At 42.7% G+C, this 25,989-nt stretch overlaps 1 protein-coding gene across 1 annotated transcript in view; it reads right to left on the reverse strand.

Annotated features, from left to right (window-relative positions):
* The window catches only part of LOC123744219 (scavenger receptor cysteine-rich type 1 protein M130), a 53,822-nt gene extending 31,168 nt beyond the window's left edge, over positions 1-22,654 (reverse strand). Inside the window, exon 1 of the mRNA XM_045723010.1 lies at positions 22,459-22,654. The gene's annotated coding sequence lies outside the window, so the exon portion shown is untranslated. The remainder of the gene's footprint in view (positions 1-22,458) is intronic.
* Between the last annotated feature and the right edge of the window lie 3,335 nt (positions 22,655-25,989).

A 25,989-nucleotide genomic window follows, 5' to 3' on the forward strand; every position in this document is an offset into this window, starting at 1 on the left:
CTAACATAATGTCCTAGGAGTGTCATCTGATGGAGATTGTCAAAGGTTAGTGCATCATTTTAGCTGGTTTTATGGTTTTGGTGACGCCTGTCTTTGAATTGACAAAACATTACACACAGCTATTGTCAATGTACTCTCCTAACATAATCTAACTTTATGCTTTCGCTGTAAAACCTTTTTGAAATCGGACAACGCGGTTAGATTAAGGAGATGTTTATCTTTCAAAGGGTGTAAGATAGTTGTATGTTTGAAAAATTTGAATTTTGACATTTATTTGGTTTCAAATTTGCCGCTCTTGAAATGCACCTGCTGTTGATAGGGTGCACCACGGGTGGCACGCTAGCGTCCCACATAGCCCCAAGAGGTTAAACATTCCATTATTCATTGGATTCCTTTCTATAATTTCTCTGGCAAAGGCACCATGCAAAACACCCTGGACTAAAGAGGAAAACAAATAGGAGAAAGGTGCTAGACTCTCCGTTAACTTCACTAGGGTAGGGGGCAGCATTCTGAATTTTGGATGAAAAGCGTGCCCAAATTAAACTGCCTGCTACTCAGGCCCAGAAGCTAGGATATGCATATAATTAATATATTTGGATAGAAAACACTCTAACGTTTCCAAAACTGTTAAAATAATGTCTGTGAGTATAACAGAACTGATATGGAAGGCATTAAACTGAGGAAAATCCATTCTGGAAGTACTATTATTTTGAAAAGCTGTTTTTCCATTGAAAGCCTATCCACCATACAAAGACTTAGGACCCAGTTCACGATCTCTATGGCTTCTTCTACATGTGGCCAGTCTTTAAGCATTGTTTCAGGCTTTTACTCTGAAAAATGAGGGAGATACAGCACTTTCAATGAGAGGACAGTGGACATTTCCAGACATGAGTCCAGCGCGTGATCGGGAGCGCGCCTTTCTTGTTTCTCCTTTTCTATTGACAAAGCTTTTGTCCGGTTGAAATATTATTGATTATTTATGACAAAAACAACCCGAGGATTGATTTTAAACATCGTTTGACATGTTTCTACAAACTTCTATTGTACTTTTTTAACTTTTCGTCTGGATGTTGAGAGCGTGCATTGTGCCTTTCGATTACTGAACTAAACGCACCAACAGAACTGAGGTTTTTGGACATAAAGAGGGACATTATCGAACATAACAAACATTTATTGTCTAACATGGAGACCTGGGAGTGCCACCAGATGAAGATCATCAATGGTAAGTAATTAATTTTAATGCTATTTCTGACTTTTGTGACACCTCTCCTTGGTTGGAAAATGGCTGTATGGTTTTCTGTTGCTGGGCGCTGACCTAACATAATCACGTGGTGTGCTTTCGCCGTAAAGCCTTTTTGAAATCTGACACAGCGGCTTGATTTACAAGATGTTTATCTTTAATCCTATATATAAAACTTGTATTTTTCATCAATGTTTATGATGAGTATTTCTGTAAATTTGATGTGGCTCTCTTAAATTTCACCGATGTTTGTTTGAGACAATGATTACTGTACATAACACGCCAATTTCAAAAGAGGTTTTTGGACATAAAGATTAACTTTATCTAACAAACATACATTTATTGTGTAACATGAAGTCCTGTGAGTGCCATCTGATGAAGATCATCAAAGGTTAACCTGTCTGGGCTAGGGGGCAGTATTTTCACGGCTGGATAAAAAACGTACCCAATTTAAACTGGTTACTACTCTTGCCCAGAAACGAGAATATGCATATTATTAGTAGATTTGGATAGAAAATACTCTGAAGTTTCTAAAACTGTTTGAATGGTGTCTGTGAGTATAACAGAACTCATGTGGCAGGCAAAAACCTGAGACAATTCCAAGCAGGAAGTGGCCTGTCTGAGAATTTGTTGTTCTTCTTTTGGTTCTCTATCAAAACTACAGTGTCTCTAGGGTTATGTAGCACTTTCTAAGGCTTCCATTGGCTCTCTAAAGCCTTCAGAAAGTGGATTGAGGCGTCTCCTGTCTCTGGGCAGATTACAGTAGCTCAGTTTCTCAGTGGTCTGCCTGGTGGCAAAGAGATTGGATATGCGCGTTCACGAGACCATGCTGTTTTTTTTCCTCTTTGAATGAATACACTATTGTCTGATTGGAATATTATCGCTATTTTACGAGAAAAATACCATAAAAATTGATTTTAAACAGCGTTTGACATGCTTCTAAGATTTTTTTGTCTCAAAAATGCGCTCGCGTTACCCTTTGGATAGTGACCTGAACGCACGAACAAAACTGAGGTATTTAGACATAACTATGGATTATTTGGAACAAAAACAACATTTTTTTGTGGAAGTAGCAGTCCTGGGAGTGCCTTCTGACGAAGATCAGCAAAGGTAATACCATTTTTCTAATACTAATTCTGAGTTTAGTGTGTCCCGAAGTTGGCGGGTGTCAAAATAGCTAGCCGTGATGGCTGAGCTATGTACTCAGAATATTGCAAAATGTGCTTTCGCCGAAAGCTATTTTAAAATCTGACATAGCGATTGCATAAAGGAGTTCTCTATATATCATTCTTAAAATAACAGTTTTAGAAACTTCAGAGTTTTCTATCCAAATCTACTAATAATATGCATATTCTCGTTTCTTGGCAAGAGTAGTAACCAGTTTAAATCGGGTAAGTTTTTTATCCAGCCGTGAAAATACTGCCCCCTAGCCCAGACAGGTTAATTACAGAGAAATTATTTTATAGAATAGCATGTCATATCACTTAATCCAAAATAGCCAAAGACACAACATGTATAATAAATGTTTTTGCTTTTTTGTTGTTCTATTCCAGTACATTTCCAGTGTAGTGAGAGTGACTTTATCACGGACCTCGTCATACAGGACATAACTGAGATCCACATACCTAAGGAGGGGGGAGCACCCAGCACCCACCACCACCCACCCCACCACCAAGCAGTACCCTCATCAACCTCAGTACCCTTAGCCCCCTCAGCCCCCTCAGCACCGTCAGCCCCCTCTGTACTCTCCGCACCCTCCGCACCCTCAGCACCCCCAGTACCCCCAGTATCCTCTGTACCATTAACACCTTTACTTCCCCTGGCTATGCTCCGTCTCTTCCTCTCCTCTCTTTCTCCACTACTCTCTCCTCTGCCATCCCCACCCCCTCTCTCCTCCCTCTCTCTCTGCTCATCTCTCTCTCTCTTCTTAAAATATAGCATCAGGCCTGTTGAGCTTGACTCAGGTCACAGACCTCTAGCTTTTGAACAGACCCGATTCTGTGACCTCATCACTCACACAGGAGAGGACCAAACAGAAAAAAGGTCCCCAGATGGAGAATTATATTTACAGGTGTTGTCGTTATTGTCCTGCTTTGAGACAGATTTTTATTTTATTAGCCCTGCAAATTATAATATATATAACAATATTAAAACATATGTCGCAAGTGTATATCAGTATAAGAGCATCCTACCTGTGCTCCAGAACAGGATCATCAATATCACAGCAGGTATCATATCTGTCTCTAACTGGGGCTCCACTGAGCTATACAGGTCTACTGTCATGAAGAGTGGACTGAAGAGTGGAACATACTGCTAGGCTATATGACTTCTGTGTCATTAGTTCATTGGGTCAATGATGTGAGATAAACTTCTTAGCAACTAATCTTGGATCAGTGGTTGTACACACTACAGAAAAATAAAAACTCCACAGGAAACTGCTGACCGAGCAGCGAAGTTCACATAGTGTCCTATAATATCACCTCTAACTTTCTACTGCTTGAGTTCACCTCTTATAGAATATTGGATTAATGTTCCAGAACCTAAATATAAACAGTACCAGCACCCAAAATGTGTGCTGATGAGGTCTGATTTTAGAGCAGGAGAAGGGGGGATGTGGTGTAGAAGCTAGAGGTCTGTTACCCAGGTCAACTCAACAGGCCTGATGCCATATGTCAGGGTCAGTTGGGCTGGGCCAAGAGTGGAATATGTTACTGGTTATGATGAAATCACAGGTGAGAAGTCAGTGATAAAATTATATTCTCTCTCTCCCATCTCTCTCCACCCCTCCTCCATCTTGTCCTCCCCCTTCCCTCCCCTCTCTCTGGTTCTGACCATTACTCTCCCTCCCTCCCTCCCTCCCTCCCTCCCTCCCTCCCCGCTTCTAATACATATTATGTAAAGGGCAGGGAGAATGAGATCAGGAGATGGGGGAGAAGCGGAGATGGGGAGAAGGGGAGAGGGGAGAAGAGGAGAGTGTGGAGAAGGACATATGAGACAGTTTGGACCAATGTAACCTGTGACAGTTAGGACCAAGGTAGCCTTGTGGTTGATTAAAAGACCCCCCCCCATCACATATTTGCAGATGCTATGGTCATGTGAAGCCTGGCTGAATTCTGGTAAAGAGGATGCTCTTTTATCTCAGAATGTCTACAGATTCTCCTTCTCCCTGTGTTTGTTGGCTTTGAAATTTTGATACCGGAGAATACTGTACGACAAAAGGAGTCTGTATAAAAAACATGACCACTTCCTGTTTTCAATAGCTGTTGGGTTGCTCAGTCCTGCCCTGGTGGTCTGCTGTCCTATGGGTTGTCACTCTGGCCTTGACCTAACACACCTGAAACCAATAATGAATGTTTCACTAAGATCCTAAAGCTGATTGGGATGTGTTGGGGTGGTGGAGGACGGGCCGACCCAGCTACACCTTACAGTATGTACAAAAGTATGTGGACAGCACTTCTAATTAGTGGATTTGGCTATTTCAGCCACACCTGTTCCTGACCTGTGAATAAAATCGAGCACACAGCCATGCAATCTCCATAGACAAATAATGGCTGTAGAATGGGCTTACTGAAGAACTCAGTGAATTTCAAATTGTGACCATCATAGTATGCCACCTTTCCAACAAGTCAGTTCATTAAATAAATACACTCCTCTCTCCTCCACAAATCTCTCTCCCCTACCCTCCTCTCTCCTCTACCCTCCTCTCTCCTCTTCACATCTCTCCCATAGCCTCCTCTCTCCCCTCCTCTCTCCCCTCGCCTCCTCTCTCCTCTACCCTTCTCTCTCCCCTACCATCCTCTCTCCCCTCCCCTCCTCTCTCCTCTACCATTCTCTCTCCCCTACCATCCTCTATACCCTACCCTCCCTTCTCCTCTACCATTCTCTCTACTCCACCCTCCTCTCTCCCCCTACCCTCCTCTCTCCTCTACCCTCCTCTCTCCTCCACCCTCCTCTCTCCTCTACCCTCCCCTCTCCTCTACCCTTCTCTCTCCACTACCATCCTCTATACCCTACCCTCCTCTCTACTCTACCCTTCTTTCTCACCTACATGCCTCTCTCCTCTACCCTTCATTCTCTCCTACCCTCCTCTCTCTTACCCTCCTTTCTCCCCTCCCCTTCTCTCTACCCTACCCTCTATCCCATACCCTACCCTACCCTCTCCTCTACCCTTCTCTCACCCCTACCCTCCTCTCCCCTCTACCCTTCTCTCTCTACTACCCTCCTCTCTTCTCTCCCCCTCCCCTCATCTCTCCTCTCCCCTTCTCTCTCCCCTACCTTCCCCTTCTCTCTACCTTAGCCTCTATCCCCTCCCATCCTCTCTCCCCTCACCCCTACTCTCCCCTACATCTCTCTCCCCAACCCTCCTCTCTCCCCTCTCCTTCTCTCTCCTCTAACCTTCTCTCTCTCCTACCCTCCTCTCTCCCCTACCCTCCTTTCTCCTTCACATCTCTCTCTCCCCTACCCTCCTCTATCCCCTCCCATCCTCTATCCCCTCCCATCCTCTCTCCCTGCCCCTCCTCTCCTCTTCCCTCCTTCTCTCACCCCTACCCTCCTCTCTCCCCTCCCCTCATCTCTCCTCTACCCTTCTCTCCCCCCTACCCTCTGTCCCTTACCATCCTCTCTCCCCTACTTTCCTCTCTCCTTTACCGCCCTCTCTCCTCCACAAATCTCTCTCAGCCCTACCCTCATCTCTCACCTATCCTGCTCTATGCCCTACCCTCCCGTCTCCCCTCCTCTCCTCTCTCCTCAAACATTCTCTCTCCCCTCCCTTTCTCTCTCACCTATACTTCTCTATGCCCTACCCTCCTGTCTCCCGTCTCCCCTCCCCTTCTCTCTCCCCTCCCCTTCTCTCTCTCCTCCCCTCCTTTCTCCCCTCCCCTTCTCTCTCTCTCCTCCTCCTCAAATCTCTCTCCCCTCCTCTCTCTTCCATCGTGCTCAGCTCATTTATCTCTCTCTCTTGCTCTCTTTCGCTCTCTCACTCTTCCTGACATATAGTGTTGGACTTGTTGATTTTGACTCAGCTCATAGACCTCTAGCATCTACAGCCCTCCCTTCTCTTACTCTAACATAACACCAATATAATATATACTCTCATTCATTTACATAGACACAGATACAATCAATCATTGACACACTGAATATACAACAGTCAGATGCATGACACCATCACAACTTAACTGACATTAGTGCCTGTCCCCAGATGGACAGTTAGACTACAGTAAAGTACATTTACAGGTGATCACATCATTGTCCTGCTTTGAGACACATGTTTACTGTCTGCTTCCAGTTGCATGTTCTTTTACTAACCCTGTAAATGGTAACATATCTTACAATATTAAAACATATCTCAGTAACTGTCACAAGTGTATAACAGCATCCTACCTGTGGTCCAGAACAGGATCATCACTGCAGGTATCATATCTGTCTCTAACTGGGGCTCCACTGAGCAATACAGTCTACTGTCATAAAGAGCGGACTGAAGAGTTGGAAATACTGCTCGGCTATATGACCTCTATGTCATTAGTTCATTACGTCTTTGATGTGAGATAAACTTCTTAGCAACTTATCTTGGATCAGTGGTTGAACACACTACAGCAAACTGATCTGTTAAAAAACTCCACAGGAAACTGCTGACAGAGCAGCAACGTTTTACATAATGATGACATCACTGGTGAGAAGTCAGTGATAAAAAGATGAAGAGGAGAGGGGAAAGGAGAGGGGGAGAAGAGGAGAGGGGAGAGGGGGAGAGAAGAGGAGAGGGGAGAGGAGAGGGGGAGAAGAGGAGAGGGGAGAGGATGGGAAAAGAGGAGAGGGGAGAGGAGAGGGGGAGAGAAGAGGAGAGGGGAGAGGAGAGGAGAGAGGAGAGGGGAGAGGGGGAGAAGAGGAGAGGGGAGAGGATGGGAGAAGAGGGGAGCGAAGAGGAGAGGGGGGAGAAGAGGGGGAGAAGGGGAGAGGAGAGGAGAGGGGGGAGAGAAGAGGAGAGGGGGGAGGAGAGGAGAGGGGGAGGAGAGGAGAGGGGAGAGGATGGGAGAAGAGGAGAGGGGAGCGAAGAGTAGAGTAGAGGGGGGAGAAGAGGGGGAGAAGAGGAGAGGGGGAGAATAGGATAGGAGAGGGGAGAGGAGAGGGCAGAGAAGAGGAGGGGGAGAAGAGGAGACGGGAGAGGATGGGAGAAGAGGAGAGGGGAGGGAAGACGTGAGGGGGAGAAGAGTTGAGGGGGAGAAGAGGAGAGGAGAAGGGGAGAGAATAGGAGATGGGGAGAAGAGGAGAGGGAAGAGAAGAGAAGAGAAGAGAAGAGGAGAGGAGAGGAGAGGAGAGGAGAGGAGAGGAGAGGAGAGAGAAGAGGAGAGTGGAGAGGACAGGATGGGAGAAGAGGAGAGGGGCGCGAAGAGGAGAGGGGGGAGAAGAGGGGGAGAAGAGGAGAGGGGGAGAAGGGGAGAGGAGAGGGAGGAGAAGAGGGGGAGAAGAGGAGAGGGGGGAGAAGGGGAGAGGAGAGGGGGGAGAAGAGGAGAGGGGAAAGGAGAGGATGGGAGAAGGGGAGAGGAGGTACTGTTTGTCTCCCACCGTTCCACTCAGAGAACTCTACCTTCTGTTATCAAGTGGGCGTTTCCACCATATTTAGTATATTTAGTATACTAGTCATTTCAGTGAATGGAGATCCTAAACAGGTTAACACTTGGTAGACTATATAACTTAAACATCCATGGTGGAGACATTAACACTTGGTAGACTATATAACTTAAACATCCATGGTGGAGACATTAACCTGTTGGGGCTAGGGGGCAATATTTTCACGGCTGGATAAAAAAACGTACCCGATTTAATCTGGTTACTAATCCTACCCAGTAACTAGAATATGCATATACTTATTATATATGGATAGAAAACACCCTAAAGTTTCTAAAACTGTTTGAATGGTGTCTGTGAGTATAACAGAACTCATTTGGCAGGCAAAACCCTGAGACATTTTCTGACAGGAAGTGGATACCTGATGTGTTGAATTACCTTTAAGCCTATGCCGGCTGGATAAAACAACAGAATAAAATAAGTGGGATATTTAAACAGCACAGAAACAGAGCAGGTTGCTAGTTGACTATGTGTTGTAAATTGTTTCAATGCTGCCGTCTACAGATCTTCTAATGTATTGTAATACCACATGTACCAATACAGTAGAATTGACAGTGACACTGTGTAATGATACAATGACCCTCCATGGAATGTTCTGCTGCTGTTGTGCAACATTGTGACACCACTGACATGTTTACAGGTTGCCATGCCGACGAAAGAGAAGGTGTTTTCATTCTGTAATAACTGCGTTGCCCACTCCAGTCAGCAGAAGGCGATGTGCGTCTTTTTATTTTTTATTTAATTTAGTTAATATAATTGTTTTTATTCAAAATACAGATCAACAATTTACATTGTTACATCTGTCATGACGTTGGCCTCTTTTGGTACAGGGAGGACAGTTGACCCCCCTCCCCTTTTGCACCATCTCCCAACCTACCTTCCCCCACCCATTCCCTGTGTGAAGGAGTGGTAAAATTCCAGGAGAGTCTCTGGCCACATGGCCCATAGAGAGACACAGGAAATTCTTCCAACGCACAGAATTGGGGAGCCAAGCGACATTTGTGTTCTGGAGAAGGTATGGAGGATTGGTGAAAAATCCAGCTACGAACTGGTCCGCTTGGTACAATTTTGTGATACTCAGAAGAGACAATATAGCCATATTACCATAAAACTGTTTATATAATAGCCTCAGCTTGAGACTTGCATCATAATGGTTGTATAGAATGTATTAATAAGGATAAAGCTTTTGTAATACATTGAGATGCTATGTACTGATGTTAATGTGATAGAATTGTATTTCTGTAACCAAGTCTAACTCAGTAATAGGCACGCCCCCAGGGTCACATACAGGACCAGGCGTCATTTGACAAGCCTGTTCAAGGGTCACTATAAAACCCACCCTGATTTACATTTCTTTAGACCAGGCCTCCACTCCATGGCCAATAGGTTTTACCATCCAATTCCTCTACTGAAAGTGAACTACACCACGTGGTTAACTTTTAGACTATCGAGACCGACAGAATAAGAACAAGTCTTTGATATTAATTATTAGTCTGCAGCTAAGTAAATTATATCATCGAACGCGAAGACCAACGAAACATCCATTCTATAACGACATTAATGAATGTCGCTTTGAAAGATTCATTCTAACCGAGAGAGAGAGAGAGAGAGAGAGAACTCTCCATCAGAACGACGCTCGAACAAGGATCACGACGACACATGAGCGTAAATATATATTGATTGCAATTGTTCCCGAATGAGCGAGCCTTCAATTGTCAATTGTTAGTATTATTGAACTCTGTGTACCTTCTCAGCTGACCGTTTATGACCCATTGTCTAACAGACCAGCCATGCCTGTTAGCCATTAGGGCACATTACTATACCAATCCTTTGTGACGATAATTACTGTTTGTATGTTTTCTGTTAATTACTTAGTGTAGTAAATAAATGATTTTAAGACAATTGATGTATGGATGATTTTAGTAAAGACTGGGTTCGTGCAGATACAACAATTTACGACGTTTGGAATGAGACTGGACTCGAGGTAAAATACACCATTTAAACCAGAAGATAATCGGCCTATACTATAATAGAATATAATATTATAATACAGGAAAGTTATATTAGGAAAATTATAACTTTGTAATCTAAATATTCTCCTTGGTGCCCCGATCTCCTAGTTAATTACAATTAAACGATTAATCAGTTTAATCGCGTGATAATAATTACAGGGAGTTAATTGATAAACCTGTCTTCAGTTTAATGGTACCCCAAAGACAAGGCATATATGGTGCCCCGTGTGAGGAATCTAAGATAGAATTGGACTTTGCTGTGAAATTCTATATATCAATTGTGCAAACAGAATTGTACAAACAGCCTGCTATCTAAACAAAGTGATTGTGCATTTCCCATTGAGAGAAGCTATTTAGAGTAGTTCCGGTCTTATGTCGATAGCAGTGAGGGATAAATTCCAGTTTTAGTCCGTTAGGCCAAACGGTACTATTTCTGTCGGTCAATATTAACTTCTAGAGTAAGGTTAGAAATTAGAAGTTAACTGTCCGGTAACTGAGCCGAATAATTTGCCTACTGCACTAAGACAGTGTGGGCAGACCGTATGCGTATCTGTATTTAAGTACCGTGTCGCTCCGGTCAGCATAAACGCTAGCAGAATATGCTGAATGGGGTTAAGGTGAGACGTCACTAGAAAACCCACCCTTTCCATAGTGAAAGGATCCTATTTTGGTGCTTGGAAGTGATACTCCTGAACCAAGTAGTAATAGCTTAGCATTACGGGCAAGCTAACAGAGAGGGAACATTTTACCCTCCCCGTAACACGTTTAAAATTCCTCCGCTAGCGCGACGGAAGTCCGACCTTTGTACTTCCATTTAATTTCAGCATTCTGCACCCTGGTGGTGAAGAATTGCCAGTACATCTCTAGGGGAAATTCAAATGTGGAGCACGGTAACATATCCAGACAATCGCAATTGACTGGATATGACGTCTCATTCAATTTAACTAACAAGTGAAATTGGCAGATTTACCTTTTCAAGTGGATCTTTTAAAAAAATATCTAAAATTGATTGGGCGTCCATAATGATACATGATTAACTTTTTCCAAACTTAACTTAGAAGAAGCAATGCTCTCAGGTTAATTGAAAGTTAATTCCCAGATAGCCTATACAGGTTTGATATATCATAAATAGATTAATCAGTAAAACCCATTACTCACGGGAGTGAACCCCATGTGGCTTCGGCCTTAAGGGAAAGTATAGTGGTGAATGTACCCTAAACATTTAAACTACATTACTGTTATGATAACCCCACAATCTGAATTGCTTGGGTATCATTGCCTCATTCAATTTATTTAGTTAAATTGTCGAACATACCTTTCTAGGTTCTTCCAACTAAATGAGACAACTTAAACTTTGCATATTAACCTTGATGAAGCAACCTCTCAGGTAATTCAAAGTTAATTCCCAGATAGCCTATACAGGTTTGATATATCATAAATAGATTAATCAGTAAAATCTGCTTTAGCAAAGCACATTCACCAAACCCATTACTGACGGGAGTGAATCCCATGTGGCTTCAGCCCCAGGGAGGAGCGTACCCTAGTGGTGAAGGGTCCCAACATTTGACCTACGGTTTACACTTATGATATCCAATCAATGGTGATTGTATGGATTATCGTCTCATTCAATTTAATAAATTAAATTGTTGAACATACCTTTCTAGGTTCTTCCAATTAAATGAGACAACTTAAACTTTGCATATTAACCTGGATGAAGCAACCTCTCAGGTAATTCAAGTTCAATACCCAGATAGCCTACCCAGGTAGGACTAATCATTGGCATTGATTAATTCAATTTGCTTTGGCAAATTCATTCACGTCCAACTTCCACAGTACTGTACAGTACTGATGGTTCATTAACGTCTATAAATAGATTAAAATCGTCTTTGCAGTTTTCCACATTCCAAAACCAAATTTTGGAAAATTAGGAAAAATATTTTTTCCTTTCAAATGTTCTAATAATGTGCAAGCTATCAGAGGGGGTGGTCCCCACTCGCCCGGTAATTAGTGAACCTCCACCTGTAAATGGATTGATCTCTGACCTCAGCAGCGATAACAACCCTAATTATGCCATTAGTGGAAAAGCAGACAACAATGTTTTCCAAAATCAACCATCGGGCGCAGGCCTCGTAAAGGTTCTCTCCAGTCTAGCTCTGATGTCTTGCCATCCGAGATTGCCATCTGTCCAATATCGCAGTGCACAGCTGAAGCACGAGCAGGTAACGGTAGACATAAAGGGACAGGTGGAGAGAACCGGGAAACCAATGACCAATGCAGACAAGGGAAAAATTCTGCTAGCTATGGAACTGCGTTCGAAAACTGAACAATTAAATGTAATTGCAAAAACGTACGACGATGAACAAGCACAAGCTCTTCAACAAAATTGTTTTCTACAGGAACAAAATCATATGCTACAGGAACAACTCGATTTAGCCAAAACTAAATACGATGATGTCCACGCCAAACTAGATAAATCTGAAGAGTTATCTACAAACAGGAGCGCTCAACTTGACAACATGCATGCTGTTTTGTTGAATGTTACTCAAAATAACACGGTTCTCCTCAAAACGCTGCAGACCAAAGACGATCAGTTAATGAACACAGTGACAAAGTTGGATGATAAATCAGCAGAACTTATTGAAGTCGCTGACCAAATGAATGATGAGAGAACTCAGGTGATGAGGTTGGAAATATTGATTTCTAAGCAAGCAGAGGAAATCTCATCACTGAATCTCTCGCTCCGTACTCAGGACCTCTATCTGCAAAACATGACAGATAATTTTGAGATCGAAAGGAGCAGGTGTGACACTCACGTGTCCAAAATCGGTACTCTAAGCGCTCAAGTGGACTCTGCAATGCAGCAGAATTCCACCATTAGGTACCATCTGGAGGAAATCCAGAATGGTCACGCTCTACAGCGCGACTACCCATCCAAGCAACCGGAGCCCTGTACTCACAGGAGTGAAGACAATAGGTTTCAGACCTTGCCTCCCTCATGTGTCCCCTCAGTCTTCTCCTCTTTGCCCTTCGGCACTGAGTAATATGGCGCCTCTTGGCCAACAACAACAAGGCTTGGCTTCCTCTCTTGGCCTTTCGGCCCCAATTTCTCCACAGGATGAAGCCAACCCTCTCCGCCCGCTTGGCGCGGAATACCTTGACAAACTCGTCAAGAATTTCCCCACCTTTGACCCCGTTCCAGGTCAGCCAAACGATACGGAGACGTTCCTAGCTGACATAGAGGACGCGTTGGATGGCTACTCGAACGCTACGGGTTCTGACAGGGTTTACCTGTTGAAGCGAACGTCGAATAGACACGTGACAAGGTTCATTCGCCTACAACAGGAACACGTGCTAAATGACTACGCTAAACTTGCCACAGCTTTGAAATTAGAATTCAGTGGTTCGGCGACTCGCAAACACGATTGCTCACTGGCTAACACCGTCAAACAAGCTCGGAACGAACACCCACAAGCTTACGATCATAGGCTTCGTTCAGCTTACTTTGGCCTACTCACTGAAACAGGAATGGAAGAGCTGTTACCATTCAAACAAATGTTTCTGTCGAACATGTATCCCACCTTCATTACCTACTTGGGCCCTGCCGCCCACGTTGGCTTGCCTATCTTACAACTCAGAGAGCTTGCAAGCACAGCTTTTGAGGCATCAAAAGTTCACAATGCTAAGATCCCTGACCACTCAGTTTTGAAGTTTGACCAGGAGCACTCACTCCAGTTAAAGGGTGCATTATCAGGTATTGGAGCGTCGAGAGATGACGCACAACAACAGTTTCTACCACGAAACCATGATTCCAATAACCTCCGCGGTCGAAATAACTGTAAAGTACGTAGCCATCAACATGACTACCGCTACAATCGACTCGTTCGCTACGTTCCTGCACCCAACCCACAAAAAGTGTCAGAGCACAAGAGTAACAAAGGGTTCAAGGACGATCAAAACATAGACCGATGTTCTCCAGAAGTCCCACTACGGGAAGAACTTAAGCGAGAACAATTTGAGAAAAGGGTAAAAGATAAGTCACAAGGACTAGACGGGGAATTACCGGACACCAGGTCCGCAGGAATTAACACCCATAGCAAGGACATTAACCTGTTGGGGATAGGGGGCAGTATTTGCACGGCTGGATAAAAAATGTACCCGATTTAATCTGGTTACTACACCTGCCCAGTAACTAGAATATGCATATAATTATTGGCTTTGGATACAAAACACCCTAAAGTTTCTAAAACTGTTTGAATGGTGTCTGTGAGTATAACAGAATTCCTATGGCAGGCCAAAACCTGAGAAGATTTCAAGCAGGAAGTGGCCTGTCTGAGAAGTAGTGTTTCATCTTGGCTCTTTTTATTGAAGACTCAGGATCTGTGCAATAACGTGACACTTCCTACGTCGTCCATAGGGTCTCAGAGCCTGGGAAAACGTTGAACGATATCGAGGCAGGCTCTGGCTGAAACACTTTATCGCTTTTGGCAAGTGGCCACTCAGAGTACTATGGGCTTAGGCGCGTGCCCACTTCGACCGAATGGTTTCTTTTCCTTTGTCTGTTTATCTAAACGCAGATTCCCGGTCGGAATATTATCACTTTTTTATGAGAAAAATGGCATAAAAATTGATTTTAAACAGCGGTTGACATGCTTCGAAAGTACGGTAATGGAATATTTAGAATTCTTTTGTCACGAATTGCACCATGCTCGTCACCCTTATTTAGCCTTTAGGATAGTGTCTAGAACGCACAAACAAAACGGCGCTGTTTGGATATAACGATGGATTATTTTGGACCAAACCAACATTTGTTATTGAAGTAGAAGTCCTGGGAGTGCATTCTGACGAAGACAACAAAGGTAAGAACATTTTTCTTATAGTAAATCTGACTTTGATGAGTGCTAAACCTGCTGGGTGTCTAAATAGCTAGCCCTGTGATGCCGGGCTATCTACTGAGAATATTGCAAAATGTGCATTCACCGAAAAGCTATTTTAAAATCGGACATATCGAGTGCATAGAGGAGTTCTCTATCTATAATTCTTAAAATAATTGTTATGCTTTTTGTGAACGTTTATCGTGAGTAATTTAGTAAATTCACAGGCAGTGTTCGGTGGGAATGCTAGTCACATGCTAGTCACATGCTAATGTAAAAAGCTGGTTTTTGATATAAATATGAACTTGATTGAACAAAACATGCATGTATTGTATAACATAATGTCCTAGGGTTGTCATCTGATGAAGATCATCAAAGGTTAGTTCTACATTTAGCTGTGGTTTGGGTTTATGTGACATTATATGCTAGCTTGAAAAATGGGTGTCTGATTATTTCTGGCTGGGTAGTCTGCTGACATAATCTAATGTTTTGCTTTCGTTGTAAAGCCTTTTTTCAAATCGGACAGTGTGGTTAGATTAACGAGAGTCTTATCTTTAAAATGGTGTAAAATAGTCATATTTTTGAAAAATTGAAGTAATAGCATATCTAAGGATTTGAATAACGCGCCACAGGATTCAACTGGCTGTTGAGCAGGTGGGACGCGTCCCACCTAGCCCATAGAGGTTAAAGTTCAAATTTCTCCCGCTCTCATTCAAGACCCTATCCAGGGCCCGCTTGATTAAGAAACAAGCCCCCGGGCTTTGTCTATAGACTCTGATACAAAAGTTGCGAAGAAAAAGGTCAAGCGCTTCGTTAAAGCCAAGCCCACTCAAAATCGGAAAAGTCAATCTGCTTCCATCTTGAACAGACATGGCACATCACGTCGTTGCGAACGACCACTCCACTTTGTGGGGAATATGTCCACTAACCACGAATCTAAACGGCCATACCTGGAAACAGTCCTGGAGGACTGCTTAGCTTGTCATGCGCTAATTGATTTGGGTGCGACAATATCACTCATCTCTCAAACATTGTTTGATGATCTCAAAAGGGCTTTGAAGCCAACTAAACGTTGGTTAAAAGTGGAACGATGCGACAATAAACTTCGAGGGGTCACTCAGACTACCTCGCCTTTCACATTGAGAGTCATGCTGAAACTACAATTTCCAGGACGTATCGCTCGTTCACCCTGTGTATGTTACCAGCCTCGAAACTGTAACCCTGCTACTTGGAGCAGACTTGATGGATCGGTTACTCCCATTGATGGATTGGAAAACCAACCAGGTATGGTCACAGGCCACAGTGCCTTCTCCACTGAACACACTGTCTCCCCCTAATGCTAGCTGCAACGCAGTCATTCACGAGGGGTATCTGTCGAAAGCACCCCTTGGGAAAAAGACGTTTAGAAACCTCTTGGTACAAAATCCGATCCACGGAGAGAGTACGATATCTCGACACATTCCATCAGCCAACCTGATTGACCATTCTTTTCATGATTTCGAGCCAGCTGTCTCTGTGAATGAGCAACTTCCCTCCTCCTTGCAGTCATGCAATACGGTAGTTGAGATGAACTTCTCTTTCCCTTTGGACACTTCCGCAAGCACTGCGGCCGTCCCAGCAAGAAAAACATTGATGCGCAGAGTATACTCTGCTTCCGATGATACACCTTCCGCTTTGTTGGGGACTGTCACCCCTTACAATGACACTAATGGCGTCAGTCCAGCAACTGACCCGATGACTCCCACTGGTGAAACACTTTGCGATATCACAGACCGATATCCTCGTCTCAGTTCGCAGGTACTGAAGAGGTTGCCACACGCGGACGCGGTGGTGACTGACATGCCTCGACAGCCACTGAACGTTTTGAAGCACAAACACCAGGAGATTTGGTTGAAAGGTTACAGCCATTCTCATAACAACGCGGCCGCTGACAACTCGTACATAGGGTCCGACCTTTTCATTTGCGCATCGGACACCAACACCACCCGCTGGTGGGGGGGTCCCGAGGCACAAAGGGGGGGAATAGTAGCCCAGACCCATGATGAGCTTCATCGAGGCCGGTGGGGGGTCAAGACTACGGACAACACCGTACGAGGCCGCCAGAGCATAAATCAAATCTAGTTGTAAACTCTCCTATGAGAACAGTGAGGAGCAGACAGGCCCCTAGATGGGGATTATCTTAGAAGACATCTAAGATAGTACTGAGGTGTACCACACTGGTCGTAAAGGAAGTCCAGTGGACTTGTCCACCTCCAAAACTAATGGCATCAATAATCATTCTTTGCCATGCGTAGGTTCAACTACAATACAACTAGTAAAATGCTCCAATCATGTGTTCCGGTAGATAATATTTCCGAATAAATCGGTAGGATAACTGGTCCCCTTGAGTACCAGTACCAATACTAGCAACAGTCATTCCAGCTACAATCAGTAAGAAGGTTAGAGACTTAACCAATCAAATTACCATTGACAACAGCGACATAGGAGTCACTCAGAGTGCAACACGTGGAGGGGAATCTCCAGTGCACTCTTCCAATGGTTAAGACACATGTCACTAATAAATAGGATCCTCCATTCAGGAGGAAAATTATTAGAAGTCATGAACCATGATCACACCACGTATGACTGGTCCAATACTTAAAGAGTACTTCCGTCGTGAGGTTAGCTCCTCCGTGGATAACATAGCTATGAAATAGGCTTCATACCTATCGCCACTACAATAGTGGAAGACAGTGACTTGTAGAAAAACTACTACAGACTCCCTTGACACCAATTCTGACTGACCTCCAGGCATTGACCTGAAAATTACCTGACTACGTCAGACTCATTCTGAACAAGTTGTAATCTGCCCGGATACTTGGTTTTCTTCCCTTGACATGCGCGCTTGTGTAAGCATAAGCGCACATGCACAACGGAACATCCAATTAGGATTTATGCTAGGACCACTTAAGGGCCCAAGCAATATACCAGCCTTAGTAAAGTTGAACATTTACTTCTAGGCCTTTGACTCTACAGCACTCACCAGTTTTCTTCCCAGAAGTCCATAGGTCATCCCTGTAGACTGCCCAAAACTAATGCATTACAGCTGTAGACTTATCATATAGTTAAACTTAGGATAGCGCCTAAGCAACACACTAAGTAGGAAAAACCCTAGATATGGCATTAGAGACAATGCCATGATAATCATTTTGCCAGAACATTGGACGTATATAGAATACAGTCCAATTAGATGATTTTTCTTGTGTGAGAACTATATTTTGTATAATTTTTGTTTATGCTTTCATTCCTTTTCGGTTCAGTTCCTTTGACACTTAGGAAGTGATAGAGCCTTAACCTGTTGGGGCTAGGGGGCAGTATTTGCACGGCTGGATAAAAAAATGTACCCGATTTAATCTGGTTACTAATCCTACCCAGTAACTAGAATATGCATATACGTATTATATATGGATAGAAAACACCCTAAAGTTTCTAAAACTGTTTGAATGGTGTCTGTGAGTATAACAGAACTCATTTGGCAGGCAAAACCCTGAGACATTTTCTGACAGGAAGTGGATACCTGATGTGTTGTATTACCTTTAAACCTATGCCATTGAAAAACACAGGGGCTGAGGAATATTTTGGCACTTCCTATTGCTTCCACTAGATGTCACCAGCCTTTACAAAGTGTTTTGAGTCTTCTGGAGGGAGATCTGACCGAACAAGAGCCATGGAACGATGATGGCCCATTAGACACCTGGCGCGCGAGTTCATGTTGGGTACCCTCGTTCCAATACGTTATAAAAGAGAATGCATTCGTCCACCTTGAATATTATTCATGTTCTGGTTAAAAAAGGCCCTAATGATTTATGCTATACAACGTTTGACATGTTTGAACGAACGTAAATATATTTTTTCCCCTCGTTCATGACGAGAAGTCCGGCTGGCTTAGATCATGTGCTAACAAGACGGAGATTTTTGGACATAAATGATGAGCTTTTTTGAACAAAACTACATTCGTTATGGACCTGTGATACCTGGAAGTGACATCTGATGAAGAGAATCAAAGGTAATGGATTATTTACATAGTATTTTCGATTTTAGATCTCCCCAACATGACGGCTAGTCTGTATCGCAACGCGTATTTTTCTGGGCGCAGTGCTCAGATTATTGCAAAGTGTGATTTCCCAGTAAGGTTATTTTTAAATCTGGCAAGTTGATTGCGTTCAAGAGATGTAAATCTATAATTCTTTAAATGACAATATAATATTTTACCAATGTTTTCTAATTTTAATTATTTAATTTGTGGTGCTGACTTGACTGCCGGTTATTGGAGGGAAACGATTTCCTCAACATCAATGCCATAGTAAAACGCTCTTTTTGGATATAAATATGAACTTGATAGAACTAAAAATTCATGCATTGTCTAACATAATGTCCTAGGAGTGTCATCTGATGGAGATTGTAAAAGGTTAGTGCATCATTTTAGCTGGTTTTATGGTTTTGGTGACCCTGTCTTTGAATTGACAAAACATTACACACAACTCTTGTAAATGTACTGTCCTAACATACTCTAAATTTATGCTTTCGCCGTAAAACCTTTTTGAAATCGTAAAACGTGGTTAGATTAAGGAGATGTTTATCTTTCAAAGGGTGTAAAATAGTTGTATGTTTGAAAAATTTGAATTTTGACATTTATTTGGATTCAAATTTGCCGCTCTTGAAATGCACCTGCTGTTGATGGAGTGCACCACGGGTGGGACGCTTGCGTCCCACCTAGCCCATAGAGGTTAAACAAAGTCCCCATACAACCATCACTTAGTGCCACAACGCCGCTCATTGGGGAATGAATGTAATTATATATAGTTCATGAGTGTGTGTGCGTTGTTAACATCTACCTAAGTTACTGCCCAGATCTTCCAGTCTGGACGACGGGTCCGCAACGGTGACCCCAAATCCGGCCACCCACGGCCTATCCTTGTGGCGGCATGCCCGCTGTCAGAGAGACTACCAAGGTAAACCACCAGAGGGGGGGACCGTAACGGCGATCACCAACCAGGACATCCCCTGGCCCTTCCTGGGGTACTTTACAGCTTCCAGGGAACCTACCAAGGTACACCACTAGAGGAGACAGCAACGGCGATCACCAACCGGACATCAACTGCCCATCCTTGTGGTGGACGGCTCCGCTTTCAGAGAGCCTACCAAGTTCAACTACCAGAGAGGACTGCAACGATGATCTACCAATGGGACATCACGTGGTCATGATTTTATGTTGATTTGTAACTTGCAGGATAAACAAGATCCAAACCACCAGGGGTGGTATGTCATGACGTTGGCCTCTTTTGGTACAGGGAGGACAGTTGACCCCCTCCCCTTTTGCACCATCTCCCAACCTACCTTCCCCCACCCAGTCCCTGTGTGAAGGAGTGGTAAAATTCCAGGAGAGTCTCTGGCCACATGGCCCATAGAGAGACACAGGAAATTCTTCCAACGCACAGAATTGGGGAGCCAAGCGACATTTGTGTTCTGGAGAAGGTGTGGAAGATTGGTGAAGAATCCAGCTATGAACTGGTCCGCTTGGTACAATTTTGTGATACTCAGAAGAGACAATATAGCCATATTACCATAAAACTGTTTATATAATAGCCTCAGCTTGAGACTTGCATCATAATGGTTGTATAGAATGTATTAATAAGGATAAAGCTTTTGTAATACATTGAGATGCTATGTACTGATGTTAATGTGATAGAATTGTATTTCTGTAACCAAGTCTAACTCAGTCATAGGCACGCCCCCAGGGACACATACAGGACCAGGCGTCATTTGACAAGCTATTCTATGGGCACTATAAAACACTCCCTGATTTACATTTCTTTAGACCAGGCCTCCACTCCATGGCCAATAGGTTTTACCATCCAATTCCTCTACTGAAAGTGAACTACACCACATGGTTAACTTTTAGACTATCGAGACCGACAGAATAAGAACAAGTCTTTGATATTAATTATTAGTCTGCAGCTAAGTAAATTATATCATCGAACGCGAAGACCAACGAAACATCCATTCTATGACCACATTAATGAATGTCGCTCTGAAAGATCCATTCTAACCGAGAGAGAGAGAGAGAGAGAGAGACAAAACTCTCCACAGAACGACGTTCCAACAAAGAACGACGACACATGAGCGTAAATATATATTGATTGCAATTGTTCCCGAATGAGCGAGCCTTCAATTGTCAATTGTTAATATTAATGAACTCTGTGTACCTTCTCAGCTGACCGTTTATGACCCATTGTCTAACAGACCTGCCATGCCTGTTAGCCATTTGGGCACATTACTATACCAATCCTTTGTGACAATAATTACTGTTTGTATGTTTTCTGTTAATTACTTAGTGTAGTAAATAAATGATTTTAAGACAATTGATGTATGGATGATTTTAGTAAAGACTGGGTTCGTGCAGATACAACAATTTACGACGTTTGGAATGAGACTGGACTCGAGGTAAAATACACCATTTAAACCAGAAGATAATCGGCCTATACTATAATAGAATATAATATTATAATACAGGAAAGTTATATTAGGAAAATTATAACTTTGTTATCTGAATATTGTCCTTGGTGCCCCGATCTCCTAGTTAATTACAATTAAACGATTAATCAGTTTAATTGCGTGATAATAATTACAGGGAGTTAATTGATAAACCTGTCTTCAGTTTAATCGTACCCCAAAGACACGACACATCATATAAAACAGAACGCAGGTATTAACGAGAAAATACTAAAACATACAAACAATATCAATGAAGTAATAAAAAAATAAACAATTCTAGTGCAATTGTAATCACTCTGAAAAAATCTATAATGATTCAGGAAAATGTTATTCTTGTTGTTATTCACTGGGGTTAATGTTTTAATAAGATAGTTAAATTCAATCAGAAAAATTTGTAATTTTGGTATAGAATTTTTGTCTGTGTATAAACTATTTGGCAACAAGAATACAAAAATTCACAATCATTTCAATGGTCTTGTTATCATTGCAATAGGAACATATATCTTTCATGTCAAAAACATGGGTCGTGTTCATAATGGTAAATAAGTATTTTGCAAAGTTTTCCCAGAATTCTGACACAAATTTACATTAAAGAACAAGTGGGACAGATTCTCACCTTCTTTTTCACAGAAAACACAGATATCATCAATAGCCACAAATGTGGATATCATATAAATGGATATGTCATGTAAAATTTAAAATTTTAAATTGTTTGGTATACAATATTTGTATGGCCTTGACAATGTCAGGATTAAGCATGTTCCAGAAACATTATGTAATATATTCTAATATGAATTAATTCTAGAATTGTGTCTGTTATTAATGATAAACCTTTAAACTCCACTCTTCCTCCCATCTCTCTATTTTTCAGCTCCAGATGACAAAACCTACACAGTCCAGGGGTTGCAGGTCTGCCGACTTCCTTCTGGTCACACTTTGTATTCAGAGAAATATCCAATAAACCAAAGACATTGCTTTAACTGTGATTGTACTTTACTACAGATATTTTCCTCAAATAAAATAAACAAGTTATTACAATTTATTTACATTGGGTCTAATGTGTGTGTGAGAGGGAGGCATGTGAAGGGTTAAAGTTGATTTTGGAGGTCTTCTAAAGACCCCCACCATTGATTATGTTGTTATTCATTTGCTGACGTGCCATTGTACTTTTACTCACTGTATAGCTGAATATTGAGGCCTCTCTGTGTGTAGCTCTCTGCCAAAACCCGCAGCCCTGCGTCTGTGAGAAGAGGTGAGAAAAGGGACTGTGGATGACAGCGAGACACAGAGAGACACAGAGAGACAGCTTCTGTTTTTCTCTGAAACAAGGGCAGATTTACATACTGCTGAGACCGGTTCTCAGAAACCTTGTGTTAAGAATAACTTGTTCTTTTAGCTGCACATACAGGGTTTGACACCATAAGGGGTGATCTATATAAGATCCTGTCTTTCTTTTGTTCGGGGCAGAACTCAGGAGAGACATCAGTTGTATGTTGATCTTTGACTTCTGTCTACGGCTGTATTCTAATATCTTCATTTTATATATTCACATTTTAAGTATTCCTTATTTGTAAATAACGGAGCCCAGAAAAGTGGAACCAACACATGTTTTCAACTCAGAAAAAAGCACACAGAATTTCCTCAAACTGTAAACATTAAGCCATAGTCTTTTACAATATTATCAATCACCCTTTGATTTGATAGATATGGAGAGTAATTATGTAGATATTGAGAATGGATATGAAGGAGTAGATCTCTCCAATCCTCAAATAAAATGCAGCAAAACATTAAATAAACAAGTAATTACAATGTGTTTACATTGTGGATAATGTGTGTGTGTGTTTTATTTTTCCTTGTCAGCCACCCATCTCTGCTTTGTCAGTCTTGATAGGCCCAGTGTCTTCTGGGTGAGGCTGTCAGGCAGATCTGAAAGAGAGACACACAAAGTGACAGTAAGTATACAGGTGAACAACATGTGTGTGTACATCTGTTGGTGTGACTGAGCATATGCAATAGAATTCTGAATGACCTGTATCCATCTGGGTCTCCTCAACAGTTCCTCCCTTCACGGCCAGTGTAGTAGGAACTGGTGCAGCCGGTAAATGAAAGACCACAGCAGAGGACTGCTGAGACTGCAGCTGAACTGCTGGGGCTGGCAGATCTAAAAGAGAGAGGCACAATTTTCTGAACTGACAATAATCATAAACTAAACAGACTGAATGAGTGTAAGGCCTAGATCCAATCAGATCAAGTGTTAACCGGTGATATCTGACACCACATAGCTGATGTTTTGGCCGTGTCAGAGGTGTAACTGTGTTGGATCTGTCCAATCAGTGAGCAGCAGCTCTTGATCAAAGTCACAAAACTACAGCCGTCCTACTCACGTTACAAGTTCAGAAGGCGAAAGTGTAGGTCATATAGAAATAATGACGCTCACATTCTAAATCATGAAACTAAATCATGAGGATTTCTATCAGCCTAATGGAGGTGCAGATTACATCTCACATTCCAGTGTTGAAACTTCTAAACTGGGCTGCATGAGATTTCTGTTAATGTGAATCCGTGCAGCCAATGGCAACGTCCCCTTTAGGTATAATGTCAGGAGCAGCTTGTGGATTTGACATCTCTAACACAGTTCCACCTCAGACACCACCAAAACAACCTCTATGTGGATGTCGGCTGAAGAGGAAGTGATTGAATAGAGCCCCAAGTGAGGGAGAGGGTGCATGTGTGTATACATGGATGTGATAATGACCTGTATCAGCTGTCGTGGCCGGTGTAGCAGGTGCAGGGGCAGACGACTGCAGCTGTGAAGACTGTGGTTGAGCTAATAGTGCTGTCAGATCTAAGAGAGAGAGGAACAATTTTCAAAAGTTAAAATAATTATACAACAAAACAGAGTGAGTGATTGAGTGAGTGTGTAAACGTGTGTTTGATAATTACCTGGACCACATCACAATGCTTCAGGTGTAGAAGCCTCTGGAAGTTCCAGCATGCCACTCCAGGCCTGGAACAGCTTGGTGGAAAGACCTGTCACCCACTGAGCAGGTGGGCAGATCTGAAAAATAGGCACAATATCATTTTAATGACAAAGCCTTGACTACACACCAACCTAAACAGAACAGACTATGGGAGGAGCACAGTACTACATAGAGCCATGACTACATGGAACTCTATTCCACATCAAGTAACTCACGTATTGTACTTGCCCTTGCAATCTGATGTGTGTGTTCTGTGTTATTATGACTCAGAAGTCTCAACCTGACCACATCCTTGTAGTCGGCCAATCAGTGATTAGCTTGGGAAAATTGGCTATCAACAGTGTCCAGTAAAAAGGAGATCAAAGGACATGTATTACTGAATGGCATGAGATCTAGGACCCTGCCTCAGGACTACCTGGCCTGACGACTCCTGGCTGTCCCTGTCTCCAGTCCACCTGGTCGTGCTGCTGATCCAGTCTCTGCTGTTTCTGTCTGCAGCTATGGAACCCTGACCTGCTCAAGGCTCACCAGAGGTACTACCTTGTCCCAGACCCGCTGTTTGATCCTGTCTCTCGCTACCTGACCTACTGTCTCAACCTCTAAACGCTCAGCTATGAAGAGCCAACTGGCATTTACTCCTGAGGTGCTGAACTATTGCACCCTCTATAAACCTCTATTATTTGACACTGCTGGTCATCTGTCTAAATGGCTGTAGTCTTTTATCATCTCCACCAGCACAGCCAGAAGAGGACTGGCCACCCCTCAGAGCCTGGTTCCTCTCTAGGTTTCTTCCTAGGTTCCTGCCTTTCTAGGGAGACTTTCCTAGCCACTGTGCTTCTACGTCTGCATTGCTTGCTCTTTGGGGTTTTAGGCTGGTTATCTGTATAAGCTCTTTGTGACAACTGCTGATGTAAAAGGGCCTTTATAAAATACATGTGATAGATTGTTTGTATATGCTTCTATTCATGTCAGTAACTCTAAATATGACATTGAGTTGTCTTACATTTCCTCAATAGGAAGTTGTACCTTCAGCTAACACTTTTTCCTGGTCTTTCCTGCTGGGGACAGGGGGCTTCAGGGTTGTGATTGGCCGGCCTGAAACCTGGAATATTAACAATAATTAGTCTACACATTTATAAATGAATGGAATTCAATATGGGTTCGCTGTGCATCTCATCTGATTGACAATTGCTGATGATATACTGTATCTGTCTATTTTCTGTTGAAAATCTGCCACCAAACCACATAATTCTATCTAGTGAGAGTGTACAAAACCACTAGCTTATTTTACCAAGTCAAAAATAACATGATTTAGTCAAGGGACCCAACGAATAACAACGACGCTAGTCTACTGCACCCCATATCAACCAACTACTATCTGGTCACAAGGCTACGTTGTTATCATTTAGTAATGTTGTACTATAGTCTACTGCACCATATCAACCAACTACTATCTGGTCACAAGGCTACGTTGTTATCATTTAGTAATGTTGTACTGTAACCTACTGCACCATATCAACCAACTACTATCTGGTCACAAGGCTACGTTGTTATCATTTAGTAATGTTGTACTGTAGTCTACTGCACCATATCAACCAACTACTATCTGGTCACAAGGCTACGTTGTTATCATTTAGTAATGTTGTACTGTAGTCTACTGCACCATATCAACCAACTACTAGCTGGTCACAAGGCTACGTTGTTATCATTTAGTCATGTTGTACTGT

The sequence above is a fragment of the Salmo salar genome, chromosome ssa08 (assembly GCF_905237065.1).
Source record: "Salmo salar chromosome ssa08, Ssal_v3.1, whole genome shotgun sequence".
Classification (NCBI taxonomy): domain Eukaryota; kingdom Metazoa; phylum Chordata; class Actinopteri; order Salmoniformes; family Salmonidae; genus Salmo; species Salmo salar.